The sequence below is a fragment of the Balaenoptera acutorostrata genome, chromosome 6 (assembly GCF_949987535.1).
Source record: "Balaenoptera acutorostrata chromosome 6, mBalAcu1.1, whole genome shotgun sequence".
Taxonomy (NCBI): Eukaryota; Metazoa; Chordata; class Mammalia; order Artiodactyla; family Balaenopteridae; genus Balaenoptera; species Balaenoptera acutorostrata.
In genome coordinates, this window is record NC_080069.1 from 62,133,689 (window position 1) to 62,151,104 (window position 17,416).

The following is a 17,416-nucleotide window of genomic DNA, read 5'->3' on the forward strand; positions in this document are numbered from 1 at the left end:
ACTTCCTTAGCATGAAATAAAACATCCTTTCTGTTCCCAGGTAGTCAAAAATCAATTAGATGGGAAAATCAAATACCCAGTTAACTAAAAAAGAAGTAATGAAGTCCTTATTGAAGGGGCCAGTTAGCAAATGGCCACGAATTGACAGAAGAATGAACATATGAGTTCTTCTAGTGAGTTCTAAGATGTGTGGTAGGGATGGCATTAGAACTGGACCATGAAGTCAAACACAATTAGTTTGAACTGAGAATATTTAAAAATTTCAGGTGACAAAGCCCATGAATGCATGATTAATACATTATTTCTTCCTCTCTCCTCAATGAAAATAATGTATAAAAAACAGAGATTGAAATTAAAATAAAATATCCCTTAGAAAATGCTAGGCAGGCCTGTGAGCAAAGATCACTGTGTCTAATGATAAAGGTAGGAATTTCTGTAAAACTTCCTCATTTACAAAAGGCAAAGCAAACATTCTCAAAATTTATAGAACAGATCAAAAGTGAGGTCTCTTTTTAAAATTTGATTTTAGCCTTATCCTCTTTTTTTCCTCCCAATGGTGTGAAAATGCACATTGGATGTTATTAAACGTGAAAATGACTTTTCCCACCCCATCTATCTTCTGGATTATCTCATTTTTTCTTGTAGTTGATTCATTGCTTCTTCTTTACAGGAAAGGAGACAGGGCTGTGTATTTATTGAAAAGTAAAATCAAGGGCAAATGACCACGTGAGTGGAGGAGGAATAGAGTTCAAATTCATAATAAATTAAAATGTATTACTTTCTCATCTCAAGGCTGAGAAACTCCTGTTTAGTTGGAATGTTGAGGATGGAAATTCTGTAAGACGTATACTCACACAGGTTAGGGCCATGGAACACTCCCGGCTTATTACCTTCCAGGGCTGCTTTCTGCTTGTATCTGTCAGCTATATCCCTAGTATATTAAGCTGATCCTTTCCAGAAAGGAATTTAGTAAGTAATATGCTTAGATTAAAAAGTGCCAACATAACATTACACATGGAAATTCCTAACGATTCTGAGACAAATTTAGGTTGCGTAAGATAAAAAGATATCAGGCCAAATTCCTCAGAAACTATTACCACGGAAAACCACTGCTGCTTCAAAATAAAAAAGAAAACCAAGCAAATTAGCTCCGGTATACATTGTAATGCTTACCAATATCCAGTTCTCTCTCCTTCCTGCGCGTGAGGGAGACTACCCTTCCCTGATCCCTGGCAATGAGATGGGGCCATTGACTTGTTCTTGTCCGTGAAATATGATCGGAAAAGCCTCTGTGTGGTTTTCTACTACTTCTACTGTCCTCTGAAAGGAGTTCTGAAACCATATTTTTTAAATTATGAGTTTCCATCAGCTGCAGACTTTGTGGAGTAGAACAAAGTACTCTTGTATCGAACATTCAGAGTTAATGAGAAATAGCCTTTGTTGTATTAAGACGCTTAGATATCAGAGTTAATTTGTTACTGCAGTGTAACCTGCAGTTTATCCTGGCTCATTCTATACTAGTCAACCAAATAAAGAAGTAGACAAACAAAAATTTATGTTTAAAAAAAACTGGAGAGAAACATATCTGGCTTAAAGTAGTGTGACTTGGCATATACTTTTTAATATTTGTATATTTCCATATTTATTTGTATATATCTATATATACACACAAACTACTTTTATGAATGGATAAATTATACTTTAACAATCATTATCTCAAAAATCGTACTGAGCGTAAAGTGAAGACAACCACCTTGTACTCTTAGAGATCTTTGTATTTCTCTCTTTTAGTCCTGTTCCCAAATGTTTGCAAATAGAATATACTCTAAAGATAAGCTGGCTTTTATCTATTGCCACAGTTCAGATTTCATATTGGTGGCTTCTTCCAAGTGGTTCCTTAAATGGGTCCAGTCCTTAATTCAAAAACGTGATATTTTCCAGCATGTTGACACTCAGGTTGTTTCATTAGCTCTAGAATAGTGTGTTATATGAAGAATAGAGGAAATTGTTGAAACTAGTTATTGAGGCTTGTGTTGGTTCTCCCCTTAATCTTATTCTAAGAGATGGAAAATCCCTCCACGGGTCCTCTGCTTAGGGATCTGGCATCATATAAGCTTTCCTACTTGTCTGGAGTAACAGTTTCACCTTGGGAGTGAGAATAATTAACCAGTATGGAGATGTCTGTGGGTATGTGTGTGTGTGATGGTGTACCACAAATGCTATGTATTATTCTTCCATCCTCAACTTTTCATTTTTGCCTTTTTAGGTAATAGAGTTAGTTGGTTGCATTAAATATTGTTTTGATTGTTAAATATGTAAAATACAGCAGACATTTATGTAACCACAATTACTATACAAAAACTATAGAGATCTACAAATCAATAAAAAAATGACAACCCCATAGCAAAATAGACAAAGGACATGAGCAAGCAGTTGACAAAAGAGGAAGCCAGGATGCCCATTATACGTATAAAAGATATTCAACTTTGCTAGTAATCAGGAGAATGCAACAGAGAAATGCTGTTTTGTAGCCATAAAATTAGACATAGTTTTAAAATCTAATGATGATAAGCATATTGAAAAAGTGAATTCTAATACATGGTTATTGGAAGTGAATATTGGCACAACCAACTTAAAGAACAGTTTGGAATTATTTAGTGTTATGGTTTGAATTGTGTCTACCCCCCAAAAGATATGTTGAAGTCACATTGTGAAGTACCTCAGAATGTGACCTTATTTAGAAATAGGATTATTGCAGATGCAAACAGTTAAGATGATGTCATACTTGAGTGCAGCGGGCCTCTCGCCTAACGTGAGTGATGCTTCTGTATGGAGATGGCTGTGTCAGGATACAAGGAGAGTGCCACATGACATGGAGGCAGAGATTAGAATTATGCGGCCACAAGCCAAGGAAGATCTGGAGCTGCCAGAAGCTGGAAGGGGCAAGAAAGGGTCCTCTCCTAGAGCCTTGGCCCTGCCAACACCTTGATTGCAGACTTCTAGCCTCCTGGAACTGGGGGGGACAATACATTCCTGTTGCTTTAAGCCACCCAGTCGCAGGTACTTTGATATGACAGCCTTAGGAAACTAATACATCTAATAAAGCTGACAGTGTGCATACCGGTGATCCCCAATTCTGCTTACCTTTCTCCCACATTCAAACCAAGAACCTAGTGTTCAAACTGAAGTCTACCTAACGTATTCGAGGGACCTCAGTGATAGATGTTTATGTGTATGTACAGAAAGACGGTGGAGAAGAGCAGTCAACTAATGTGGTTTTGGCTCCTCACCCTAGCTTCAACCAGAGTTATTTGTTTTTGGTTCTGATTAACATTTCCCTTGAATAAAGTCTCCCATGACTAAAAATAAGCTTGAAAACAACTGGAATAAGAAAATATTCTTTTGTAAAATGATGACATTTCCTTTATAAAAGCTCTTTGATCTAATTTAAAGCCTTTTCTATTTTCACTTGCTTTATTATGTTACTATTTTTATCTGTACGATACATATGATATTCTTATTTTAGTGAAACCTTTTCTCCCTTTTGGTATTTTTACTCCTGTGTAAGTCTAGTTTTACTCTTGACACATATTGGTAGTATGAATGTATCTGTTGTATTAATCAAGATTCTATTAATCACATTCTTGTTAGCTATTTTTATTTTTTAAGTAAATATTATTATTATTTTTAAAATTATTTATTTATTTATTTTTGGCTGCATTGGGTCTTTGTTGCTGTGCGCGGGCTTTCTCTAGTTGAGGCGAGCGGGGGCTACTCTTCATTGCGGTGTGCGGGCTTCTCATTGCGGTGGCTTCTCTTGTTGTGGAGCACAGGCTCTACGGCATGTGGGCTTCAGTAGTTGTGGATTGCGGGCTCAGTAATTGTGGCTCGTGGGCTCTAGAGTGCAGGCTCAATAGTTGTGGCACATTGGCAGGCGGATTCTTAACCACTGTGCCACCAGGGAAGTCTCAGGAAATATTATTTTTATTTCATATTGGGGTGTAGTTAATTTACAATGTGTTAGTTTCAGGTGTACAGCAAAGTGGTACATTTATACATATACATTGTCCATTCATTTTCAGAGTCTTTTCCCATATAGGTTATTACAGAATATTGAGTAGAGTTCCCTGTGCTATACAGTTGGTCCTTGTTGATTATCTATTTTATATATAGTAGTGTGTATGTGTTAATCTGAACCTCCTAATTTATCCCTCCCCCTGACCTCTCCCCTTTGGTAACCATAAGTTTGTTTTCTAAGTCTGGGAGTCTGTTTCTGTTTTGTAAATAAGTTCATTTGCATCCTTTTTTTTAGATTCCACATATGAGTGATATCATATAATATTTGTCTCTGTCTGACTTATTCACTTAGTATGATAATCTCTAGGTCTATCCATGTTGCTGAAAATGTCATTATTTCATTCTTTTTTATGGCCGAGTAATAGTCCATTGTATATATGTACCATATCTTCTTTATCCATTCCTCTGTTGATGGACATTTAGGTTGATTCCATGTCTTGGCTACTGTATTGTAAATAGTGCGGCAATGAATCTTGGGGTGCATGTATATTTTTGAATTATGGTTTTCTCCAGATATATGCCCAGGAGTGGGATTGCTGGATCATATGGCAGTTTTATTTTTAATTTTTTAAGGAAACTCCATACTGTTCTCCATAGTGGTTGTTCCAATTTACATGCCTACCAACAGTGTAGGGGGGGGGGTTCCCTTTTCTCTACAATATCAATCAAGAGTCTATTAATCACATTTTTGTTAGCTATTTTAAATAATTTGTTAGCAATTGTAACCAATTTTGGATGGCATGAAATATGGATCAAAGTTCATTATTTATTTATTTATTTTTGTATATAAATATCCCATTTTTCCAGCATGCTTTGTTGAAAAGATTGTCCTTTGCCACTGAATTGCCTATGTAACTTTGTTAAAAATCAGTTGACCATGTATGAATGAGTCTGTTTCTGGACTCTTTATTCTGTTCCATCAGTATATTTGTCTCTCTTTAGACCAATATCACACTTTTGATTACTGTGACTGTGTAATAACTCTTGGAATGAGGTAGTACTCTGACTTTGTTCTTTTTTTTCAAAGTTAATTTTGGCTCTTCTAGGTCCTTTGAACTTCCATATAATTCAAAGTTATGGATCATAGACCTAAATGTAAAACCTATAACTGTAAAACTTCTAAAATAAAGCCCAGGAGAAAATTTTTGTCATTGCGTGTTTAGGCAAAGAACTTTCACATATGATACCAAAAGCATGGTTCACAAAAGTAAACATTGATAAATTAGATTTTATCAAAATTAAGAACTTCTGCTCTTCAAGAGATACTGGTAACAGAATGAAAAGTCACAAAATAGGAGAAATACTTGTAAATCATATGTCTAACAAAGAACTTGAATTATGGAGTATTAAAGAACTCTCAAAACTCAATAATAAGAAAATAAACAACCCAATATAAAATGGGAAAATAATTTGAAAAAACACCTCATCTAGTAAGATATATAGATGGCAAATAACAACATGAAAAGATGTTTCATATTTTAGGGAACCACAAATTAAAACCACAAGGAGATACTACCTCATACTTATTAGAATATCTAAAATTAAAAAGATTGACCATGGCAAGTGTCAGGGAAGATATGGAAGAATTTCAACCCTCATACACTTCTGGTAGGAATATAAAATGGTATAACCAGTTTGGAAAACAATTGGGCAGTTTTTTATAAATGTAAGCATGTAGTACCATATGATCCAGTCACTCTGTTCCTAGGTTTTTATCCAAAGAAAAATAAAAGATATGTTTATACAGTGATATATGAATATGCAAATGTTTATAGTGGATTTATTTATAAACTGTAAATAGTCCAAATGCCCATCAACAGATGAATGGATAAACAAATCGTGGTACATCCATACAGTGAATACTACTCAGCAATAAAAAGGTATGAACTGTTGATACCTGCACCAGTGTGAATTCTCCTCTAGGTTTTCTTTTGACAGCATTTTCCCCTTACTCTGTTTCAGCAGCACTACAGGTCTTTCACTTCCTCAACTGTGACCATCTCATTCCCATCTCTTTGCTTATGTTGTTGTTTTTATCTAGAACACACCACCTCCTCTTTAGTGAGCTAAATTATATTCATCCTTAAGGTTCCAATTTATACTTCAGCTCCTCTGAGAAGCTTTCCTTGACCATGAATGTCATTTTTATGTGTTCCTGTGTGATTCTACTATCAGAATAGCAGAGTGTGATTTAATCTAGAAAGATATAGATTTTGGTGTCAAGCAGACCTCTCTCAAAAACTCCCATCTGTGCTTTCTTAGCTGTTTGACTTGGAATAAGTTACACTGCCAGGCTAAGCCTCAGTTTTCTTCAGTTGTCAAGTGATCCTACTAAGTTTTATGAAAATTAGAGGAGAATAATGCATATAAACCATTTAGCATGGTGCTCGAGTTTTTGGGGTTTTTTTTAGTATTCATAATAGCTTTATTTTACTGAATTTTTGTTTCTTGTTTATCATTCTCTACCATAACATATAAGTTCTGCTAGACAAGAGCTATCTTTCTTATTCATGGTTGCATCCCTAGAATCTAGTAAAATGTCTGGCAAATAATAGGTGAATGAATGTAAGGATGAGAACTTAAGCCCGTATTTTCTCATTAGGAAGGATGTCCCACTGTTACCGAAATGCTGTCCACTCTCGTAATCCCCAGGCTGCCACAGAAGCAGAAGCAGCCCGTGTCCAGTGTGGCTCGCTCCCTGACTGCAGTTCATTGGCCCAGGGATTGGTTGCCACTCTAACTGCACCAATACATCTGTGGCTTTAGGTTTTTCCCTTTGGCTCAAGAGATCATTGGTCTAATCTTTCTCTGTGGGGTGGGGGCTGTAAAATGTAAACCTTGGGAGTTCTCAGTGACCTTATTTTTTGCCACATTGGAGGAAAAACAGACTACACTGAAAAAAAATAGTGAAGCTATTGCAAGGGAAAAGGACACTGGACATTGGTAGGAGTGGGGGTGATGGGGTAGCTGAGGCTCTGCACTTAGGCAAGTAAAGGCTAAAGAGTAGTGAGATTCGGGTGGTGATTTTCCATATTACCTAATTCTCACTCATTTTATCTTATGGTTGGTGGGGTCTGAGGATGTTTGGTTCATTTGAGCATTGGTCCAACATAAGTAGAGATTTTTCTTCTTAGACATGGGATTAGTTCTAGTTTCTTAAGTCCTGAAATCAGTGTTACTGCTCATTGATGAAAACAAATGCGACAGCTCATGCCTGTTTAACACTTTCAGTTTTCCTTATTTAAGGCCAAATTCATAAAACAAGTAGAGAAGCATTGTAGTATTAATAGAATAAAAGTTTTAACAAGCCATTGTCTATATCTCATAATCAAGTACATAAACATTTTGTTGTTGTTGTTTTAAATACCCTGTAGTTATCCACAGAAGGCAAGATATTTGGCCCTAGATGAGGAAAAAATATTTATAGCCTTTCCAACTCGAATGTAGATCATACATGTGTTAGAAGACCATTAAAAAGCAAACATGTTGTCTGATTCAAGGTTAGCAGGTTGAAGGGAATTATAAACTGGTTAGGAAAATCCTCTAAGAAATTCGGACCTCTCTGATGAGGATCTGACCTAAACACTAGGCTGAGACATTGATGCTTTTTATCCTTCAGTTTATGTATTTTGAAAATCTCCAGGCACCTGGAAAATCTTAGAAGGTTTCCTTGTCCCCAGGCTTATTAACTTTTGCAAATCAGTGCCTGAAGGCCATCATTGCAACCAATTAGCAGTCAGCCAGGCTCTGCCTCTCAAATCCAGTTGAGGCTTAGCTGGGAACAACCTGCCATACTCAGAATAGAATGATAGGGCATCTGAGAAGATTATTTCTGCTGTTATCCGGATAAATTCACATATGTTCTTCCCAAAATACTCCTAAAGCACACATCCATTTAAAGATGTAGCTCATGTCATGAAAAGTAGGAAATATCATACATCAGCTGCTATTTTATTTTCTTTGGGGGGAAAAGTGGCATGAAGAATTCAGAGTAACAGGCTAGAATGATCATTTAAAAATTCTGGCTCTCTCATTCACAAACATTCTCTTCTTTGACTTTTCCTACTTTTCCCCCATGAGCCTCTGCTTCTCTGTCTGTCTCTCTCTCTTAAAGTCTGATGTTACAAATAAAGAAATAACAGAAGAAAATGGGAACCCATTGGCAAGAAGATCTGCCAGCAGATTTTTATTCAGACAAATTCCTTTTTAAAGAAAAGATAATATCTGATAAATCTTGTGGGCACCTAAGTTAGAGTTCCATATCTAGAATTCTTGATTGGTATCTGAAGGTAGATCATAGTGCAAATAAACTTGGTAATATGTAATAGAATATGGAATGGAATTGTCTTGCTATCTTGAAATTTCAGCTGAGCCTCTAACTTAGGACAATAGGTGGTAATTTATCCATATTCTAGAAAGATCTAGCTGCTAGATACATGCATCCAGGACTTATTAACGAGAGAAGAACTGATCCAATGACTGTTACCACCTCTAGAAATCCAAGAAGAGGATCCCTTGAAAGGAGTATTTAGGAGAAGGGAGAGCTCTGACTTTTCTGCTTGCAGGGGCAGGGAAAGGAAGAGGTTTGGCCTGATCCCCACTCACATTCAGGCCCAAATCAGGGAAGCTCTAAGAGAATACAGTGTAGAAATGTGGTGCCTGTAAGAAGTAGAATCTGCCTTCTTCCTGCCAACTGGGAAGGAGTAAGCTTTAGCACTCGTAGTCCGGTCTCTGCAAAGATACTGGCATAGAGCTTGGTGAGGGTTCTCTCAGAAGAATCTGACGTGTGTCTCCAGGAATTTGGGAGCATGATTTAAATCAGTGTCTGCTTTTAGCTAGAGAAGTGGTTGCTGGCTGAAATAGATACACGTGGGGAGAGGGGGCCGCAAAGTAAGGGAAACTGTAGATCCACATTAGGTGTGACAAAGATGCTGTGGGTGTTTGAGCCATCTAGAGGGTCCTGCCTGCAGGTTCTTAGCTGTAAGTAGAGGAGATGTACCCAGGGGGAGGAAGGATTTGAAGAGGTCAGCCAGTGAGTGCACTGCCCATGTTAGGGATGCTAAAGAGTCCACCCAGGTGTTCCATTATCCCAGCATGAATGTCTCTGACATTCTTTCATTCTATGGATGAAAGCAGATGGAAAATGAATGTACAAACATAGTCTGCTTTGAATGAAATTGGAATCGACTGGGCATTTTAATACCTGAATGAATGTGTCACAGACAGAGGGGGGTGTCTGTAAGGTGTGGAGAAGTGGGGGAGCCTGCAGAGCTCTGAAGGTGGCAATGGGAGAAAAATCAAGTTGTCTCCTGTGTGCACTGCAATCGGGGCTAAATATTGTTGCTATGCATTTGTAGCCACCAAGTGTCCCAGCAAAAATACACAGCTTTGAAAATTATGAGTTAACATTTTGACCTCAGAAATTAAATGGTAATTGGATCATGATGTTTTCACTCTTTGAACTCAATGGAACAGAAAATAAAGCCTCCCGTTCCCCCTGCATCTGTATCCTCTAGTTAATCAGTTTGTATGAAGTGGCACGAACACCCAGAGGAACAGAGACCCATCTGAGGGCAGGAGGAGCTGCCAGTCTTTATTTCCATCTGTTCTTCGATAAACATCTGTCTCTACATGGTATCTTTAGTTCATGTTACTCTTTTCGAGTCTTTTAAAAGTCTTTAGATGCAATGCTATAGGTTGGTGATGTTAAAGTGTATATTTTTGTAGCATGGAAAAAAATAGCTTTTTGACAAAGAAAAATAAAAGGTTATGGTGCCGGTGAAGGGTTTTGGACTGTTTTCTTTGATGAAGAATTTACTAGTAACCTACTCCACTGCCTTTCCTTATTGACTTTTAAGCTTTCATTCTAAACATGAAATTGCAGTTAGACTGGGTGTGTGTGAGAATGTCACGTATTCAAAATTTTTCCACTTCAGCCAAAACTTCCTGTGGGCGGAAACCCTTTAATGTAGAGCTTAAATGGGGGCGAGGGAGTAGTACTCATGTTGTGTGCAGTCAGTGCTGTGATAAACATTGAAAATCATCCTTCCAATAGAATAAAACAACGTAAGTCTTAAATTGATTCCATAAACCCTGGTACCTGCTGGTACCTGGTACTCTGCATACTCATATTGTGGAATAGAGGGTCAAATTAACTTTTACATCTATTATGAAGCAACATTGGGAGAGTAACACAAAATCACTGGGAATCCTTTTGATTCAGATAATGACACTTGCAGTTTGGCCTGCCTTCAAAGCACAATAAAAATCCTGGCCGTATTAAATGGGACAATCTCAGGAGACTACATTCTTACCCTTTCTATCTCCACCTTCTCCTCCTCGTCTGTACCCATCTTACTTCTCTGCTTAAAAATCACCACTTTTCACCAACTCCCAGATGGATTCCAAACCTCCCCCTTGGCACCAAAACCTCTAGAATCTGGCTCCAACCTACCTATCGTTGTAGGGTCCGTTCCTGTGTCAGACTGTATTTTTCAGTATGCCTGTAACAAGATCTCACACCTCACATGTTATTTTTAATATGACCTTGGCATTCCCCCTATGAAGTAGTGGGGTCTATATCCCCTCCCCTGGAAACCGGGTCGACCTGCATGACTAGTTTAACCAAGGGAATCTGTGAAGGTGCATATAGTAGGCTGGATAATTGTGTTCCAGAAATGGCCCTGGCCAAATCCCTGAGACCTGTGAATGTGTTACATTGCATGGCAAAGGGAATTTATGTATGGAATTAAAGTTTTGAACCTTAAAATGGGTAGATTATCCTGGATCATCTGGGTTGACCCATTCTAATCACATGAGCTCTTAAAAGCAGAGAACGTTCTCTGGCTACACTCAGAGGAATGTGTCAGAAGGGGAAGTCAGAGAGATTTGAAGTGTGGGAAGGACTCGTCCTGCCATCGTTGGAGGATGCCAATGGAAGGCATGAGAAGAAACGCGGGCATACCCTAGGAGCAAAGACAGGCTCCTGACAGCCAGCAAGGGACGGGGACTCAGTTCCTCAGCAAGGAACTGAATTCAGCCAACAATGTAAATCAGCCTGGATTTATCCTCAGAGTCTCCAGAAAAGAACACAGCCTGTGAACACCTTGACTTCGGGCTTTGAGACTCTAAGCAGACGACCAAGTTGAGCCACAGTATATGTGGACTTGTGACCTACAAAATTGTCAGATAATAAATGGATGTTGCTTTAGGCCACTACATGTGTAGTCATTTATTATAATAGCAATGGAAAACTAATAGGGTAGATGAGGTTTAAGTCCCCATATAGGGATCAGATACTCTAGAAGTTGTCTTATATCTACCTAATGAAATATCCCACCATTTCTCTGCCTGAACTGGTTGCTACCGAAAGGTTTCTTCGCTCATCCACAAACTTCAAATAACCTGCATGCCTCATGCCTCTCTACCTGGAGCCTGCTATGACTTTTGGTTGCACGTAAAGTTTAAAATCTGTGTAGACTTTATTCGATGTAGTCAGTAATAAAAAAGGTTGAATACAGAGAGTGAGAAACAGGGAAAAAAGAGAATAAATCAAATCAGAATTTGAATCTGAAAATCATCAAGGAAACCAGGTAAATCTGTCTTATAAATTACCAAACGTATAATCACAAATTTAATAGGTACCAATTTCCATTCCAACTCATTTCCCTTTTATTTTTGTATTGTTCCTTTTTCATTTCATTATTTTTTCTCTCCTACTTTCCCTTCCTCTAGAAAAACTCATGGAAGTGTGCTATTAGCTATCATGAGCTGACATGCCAACTCACTATGGAAAATTTTGACAATGAAAACTACCAGGTCAACCAGATTTCTCCCTTCATAGATATTTTCTCAGTATACATTTGAAAAAATGCATGATGAATTGATAAGATTAAAATAGTTTAGTTGACACCCATCATAACAGGGAGCTTAAGAAACTCAGCTGAGTTCTTTCAAATGATGCTGCCTTGTGTTTTCACTGCATGTAGTTGAAAGTCCCTGAGGTAACTCACCTGCCCGCAAACGAAGAAAACAGCACACATGCCCGTGGGCCTCTGTTAATTCTCAATTGTTAGCCCCGTTGTTATTTGAGTCTAGACAGTTTTTTTTTTTTTTTTAAGAAATTCACGTTCTTTCATTTATTTATTTATGACTGTGTTGAGTCTTCGTTTCTGTGCGAGGGCTTTCTCTAGTTGCGGCAAGTGGGGACCACTCTTCATCGCGGTGCGCGGGCCTTTCACTATCGCGGCCTCTCTTGTTGCGGAGCACAGGCTCCAGACGCGCAGGCTCAGTAATTGTGGCTCACGGGCCCAGTTGCTCCGTGGCATGTGGGATCTTCCCAGACCAGGGCTCGAACCCGTGTCCCCTGCATTGGCAGGCAGATTCTCAACCACTGCGCCACCAGGGAAGCCCGTAGACAGTTTTATACTTGGAAATACTCTGAGATTTCTGAAGAAAGGCATTCTATAATTCTAGAGCAGAGTCACTATTTAAATGATTCTTCCAAATTGTGCTCCTGTATTTCTGAATATTGCCAAGCATCAAACTAGTATCTTTCAGGAGTTAACAAAAAGACATTTTTAGCTACCTGTCATTGTAGTTGTTCAGTTTATGCTCTTTGACAAGGTTTGGTTCTGTATTTCTTCAAAAGTGTGTAATAATCCAAGGTGAGCTAGTAAATGTCTAAGGCACAATTCAGTGGAGGCCGTGAAAATTAAGGTGTTCATGCTTTAGAAAGCAACTTTATTTATGTGTTGGTTTGACACTGTATCTGGAAGAAGCAGAGCGAGTATGATGAAAGTTGTTTTTTTTTTTTTTTTTACAAAAATTCAAGCCAGACAGATCAGATTGGCAACAGAGGTAAAAGTGACTCCTGTGATGTCTGATAAGAAACATTTCTTGAACTTGTCACATAAAACATTCTGTTATACTTCAGGCTGTTGAAAATAATTTCTTGCACAGGGCACAGTCACCTGAGGCAATTTTGTTGTTCAGCAACAGGACAAATGCACAGCTCGGAGGTGGAAAATTTTGGGTTATCGTGAAATTGTAATCATTACCCACACTGAATAAGAGTGAGTCAGTCAAGTGAGAACTATTGCAATGTGGATTAACCTACTTTCACTTTTTGATGACTGTTCCTACCGCTGCAAAGATCAAAGAGTATTTGTCGCTGAGAAAATTTCAAACATTCTTTAAAAAGCACATTTCTTTTTAAAAAGTTGATCTGTCCTATATTTATGCCATAAGATATTCAAATTTAAGTATTCTGTTTTATTAACAAATTGGCTCAATCATCTAGGGGCGAGGCTATCAAAGAATGCAGGCTTCAAATGCTTTCATGCAGAAAAGAAGAGGAATAGTTCAAGTCACCTAGGTATTGGCATAAAGATTTCTTGTGATACCTTTGAAGCCAAGTATTTCCTTGAATACTGACCTTGAGAAAAGGAGTGGAATTGAAGGCATAGAGGAGGCCAGAGACACAGATGACAACACAATATGCTGTATCTCTTGCCTCAGAGATTTTGCATTTTACCTCTATGGACAAAAAAAATGTCGCCTGTCATTTCAGTAAACAAAGAATGTTGCCTGTCACCAAGTCATCAGCCCCTGCAGCTGCTCCCAGTGGTGTTCCCTGAGGGGAATTCGGAATGCAGAAAAACAGGATACTGGCCCTAGAGAGTTAAGATGCATATTGAAGGAATAACTTCAGTGAGCCCAGACTCTTGCATCTTCCCCTACATAGAAAAACTCTAAAATCATTAACTTGAGATGTCTAGTTTTTGTGATTAGCGGTAATCTTTTGATGTTCAACCAATTTTTTTTCAGCAAAAACCCCTTCAGAACAGTCCCTCAGAGCTGTCTGAGAGGCTGCCTTCCCGGGCTGTAGTCCTCAGTAATGCCCTGAGTACAGCAGACTTCTCAGATTTTAGGTTGTGCATCTTTTTTTTTTTCAGTTGACACTTATAGGGAACTAGTAATTCTGACTCTGAAACTTTTTTCCAGGTTTAAGTGAGTTTGAAATTAGTAACTGAGCATGGTCATAATCAAGTAGCAAGATCAGAGTTAAACAGAAGCAGGAAGACTTTGGTTGAGCTGCTACATTTCCCCAACTCTTTCTTCTGTTTGTACCAGCTACAGAATCTACTCACATACTGGCAGAGAGTTTGAGTGATAAGAGGAGTGGAGACTCAGGTATTTGTCATCCCAACTCTCGTCTCTAGAACATTCACAGAATATGTATCAGAACCCATTAGCTGAATGATACAATAAAAATTTGGTGCTGGAATATTATAAACCATTAATTAAATGGCCAAAAGGTAATACCAAAAGTGAATTTGAATTTCTTCATATTATTAAATGCATATTTTTTTGCCCAAATACTATAAAATGGTTAAGATAATTAATAAGAAAATGATACATATATTTATATGTTGTGTTGTTGTTTAATTTTTTACATAGCCCAGTTATTTAAATCAGTGTTGCTGCTTAGATTTCACAAAGAACAGACTTTACCACGCTAACAGTCAGACTTGGTCTTGAGCTGTAATATATGAAACCTGGTACAAATATGGTAGGATTAATTAGCCTGTTTCCAGGGGAAGTGTTAGCCAAGTTCAGGAATCTCCTTTACACATGGGGCCATAGTGGGGAACTTATTTTCATCATCTCCTAGGTTCAGTGAAAAGACCAGAAAATATGGGAGACGGTCAATGAGCTGAGAGCATTCATGGTGCCTTCTCCAGAAGAGATGTGCAGGGACTGTTTTCTTCTTTCCTCCTGTTATTCTGTTTGTCAAGATTATTCCACTAAGCCACATATACTGAGTGTATCTCAGAGGGTACAGAAAGTGGAAAGTACACATGGACGTTGTAGGCAACATGGAAACCTTGCAGATTACTTAGCCTTGGAACATGCAAGCCCCATGAGGGCCTTGGGTAACTCTGGGCAGAGAGAAAACTTCTGGGATCCAGCACAGAAGCTTCTGAGAACTACATGAGGTTGCCTGGTAGTCTGCAGTTATACACAGTTCACCAAAATAGTTTCTAATGTAAATGCAAGTTATATTATACATCTGGATATTACTTTCTGTTAATATCCTATTAATTTTCTCCTGAGACGTAGTATATCACAATGGTTAAGAACACAGACTCTGGCTGCCTAAATTTGGATCCTTCTATACCACCGGTGAGCTATATTTGGATAAATTACTTCTCCATTTCTTCATCTAAAAAATAAGGTAACAGTAATACTGTATCATAGTGTCTTGAGGATTAAATGGCTTTTACACTTAGGATATTGCCTGGGACATAGTGACGCACTGAACAAGTGTTCTTATTATTATTACTATTATTATTACTATTACATGCTTCTTTTAAGTTTGTATCTCACAGTAGGAGTTGTACCTTACTTTTCATCAACAGATAGCTTCCTGGGTCATTAGGAGGGAAGATTCAACTCACAGGTAATATTCTGTGAATCTTTCTGTGAAACTACCCAGAAGGTCATGGAGTGGTTCTCTTAGGCATTAAATTACCTATGCTACTCCAACGAACAAATTTGCTGTGCCTAATTCGTGACTTTGCCATTAGTTATGCAGAACAATGTTATCTTGATAAATCATTCAATATATGTATAGCACTTAAACAGATTAAAATATGGCTTTCTGTATTTATTTTAAATGGATGTTAGTTTCCAGTTATTTTCTTTTGCCCAAGATTCTGACTTGAAGGTTTTAATGAGCTTTAGATATTTGTTTTGATTACACAAGTATTTCACGTTCATCATAAAAATGAGAAAATTTGAATAAAAGAAGAAACTATTGCCCAGAATACAACCAAATGATGGCCACTGTTAACTCAGTGTTTGTTCTTTTAAATATTCTTCCTCTGAGTCACCACCCCTCATGTGCACACAACACATTTTTCTCCCCAAACTGTATTTTATTATACATATTACTTTATAACTTGATTGTTTCACTATGCAATATATCATGAACATATGTCCATATCTTTTATTATAGTTTCATAGAATACCTTTGTAATACTCTATCTTGTGAATGTACCAAAATCTTTTAAATCTACTCTCTTATGTCCGACACTTAATCTGTTTTTAATGCTGCACATTATAAACAAAGCTGTGACAAACATCAAAAGAGAAAAAAAGGGAGACTACTTTATCAACTCCATGATGGCCTGATTTCAGAGAATGGAATATAACATAGCTGAAGTATTTTCCAACTGTGGATGAATTAAATGCTCCACTTAATACATTATGTGTTAAGAACGAGGTTGTCAGAGACCTTTAAGTCATTTTAGAACATCTGATGACATTGATAAAGAATGGCTATGTTTATTAGTCATGACTTCTAGACATAAATTCTCATACAGTAAGTTCTTTTCCTTATTACAAGTCATTCTATGATAAATTTAGGGCCCCCCCCACAAAAAAAGAAACACAAATATACATCTTGTGATAAAATGGGCATTATATTACAAAATATTATCAGATATATACTTACTGGTTTTGATAAACAATCACAAAAAATAGCTTGAGTGAACTGAATAAAACATCAAAGGTATATAAAACTCCTTCAAGTGATCATTTTTCCAAGATGACATAAAAAAGTATTTCATGTACATTCAGAATTTTTTAAGACTTTTTGAAAGTTCATTTTTATTTAGCTAAGAAAATTTTGCTCTTAATACTTTGGCAGATTTAGATACCTGCTCGTTGCATATATTTATTTTAATAGAGTTTATCTCACATACTCATGGTTCTTAGATCTGCAAGGAGCCTCTTTATTGATTTCAGAGTTTTAATCTATATTAAAGTCAACAAGAAAAATACATTTTCAAAAGAAAAAAACCAGCAAAGATGTAAAAATTTGGGAGGTGTGTTAAAGGAGAACTGGAAATTAACTCTGGGATGTGGCGAGGCATCTATAAGCTCAAGTCAGCATTTCTTGGCAAGTGGTATTTATAGTCCAGCAGGTACTACTGAAAAGGAGTTCACAATACAGGCCATGCATAATAAATTCTGCCACCTAAGCATTTGCTGGCGTTCACGTCCAGCCACATCATGTCCCTAGGTAAATGTGTTCTGTTTGAACCAACTCTAATTGGAACTCAGACAGCTAACTAACGTGTAGGTACTTTTGTAATTAAGAAGCTGAAGGGTCTTCCTCATTAGAGAGCCCTGTGAAGGATACTCAGAGCTCCGCCTCCCAGCTTCCTGTTTCAAACCTGCTGCGTGTGGCTTCCAACAGAACGGTAAGAGCTTATTTTATAAGTCTACTTTAAACATTTTTTTCGTGAATTAAAATAGAAGCAAAGGTCTG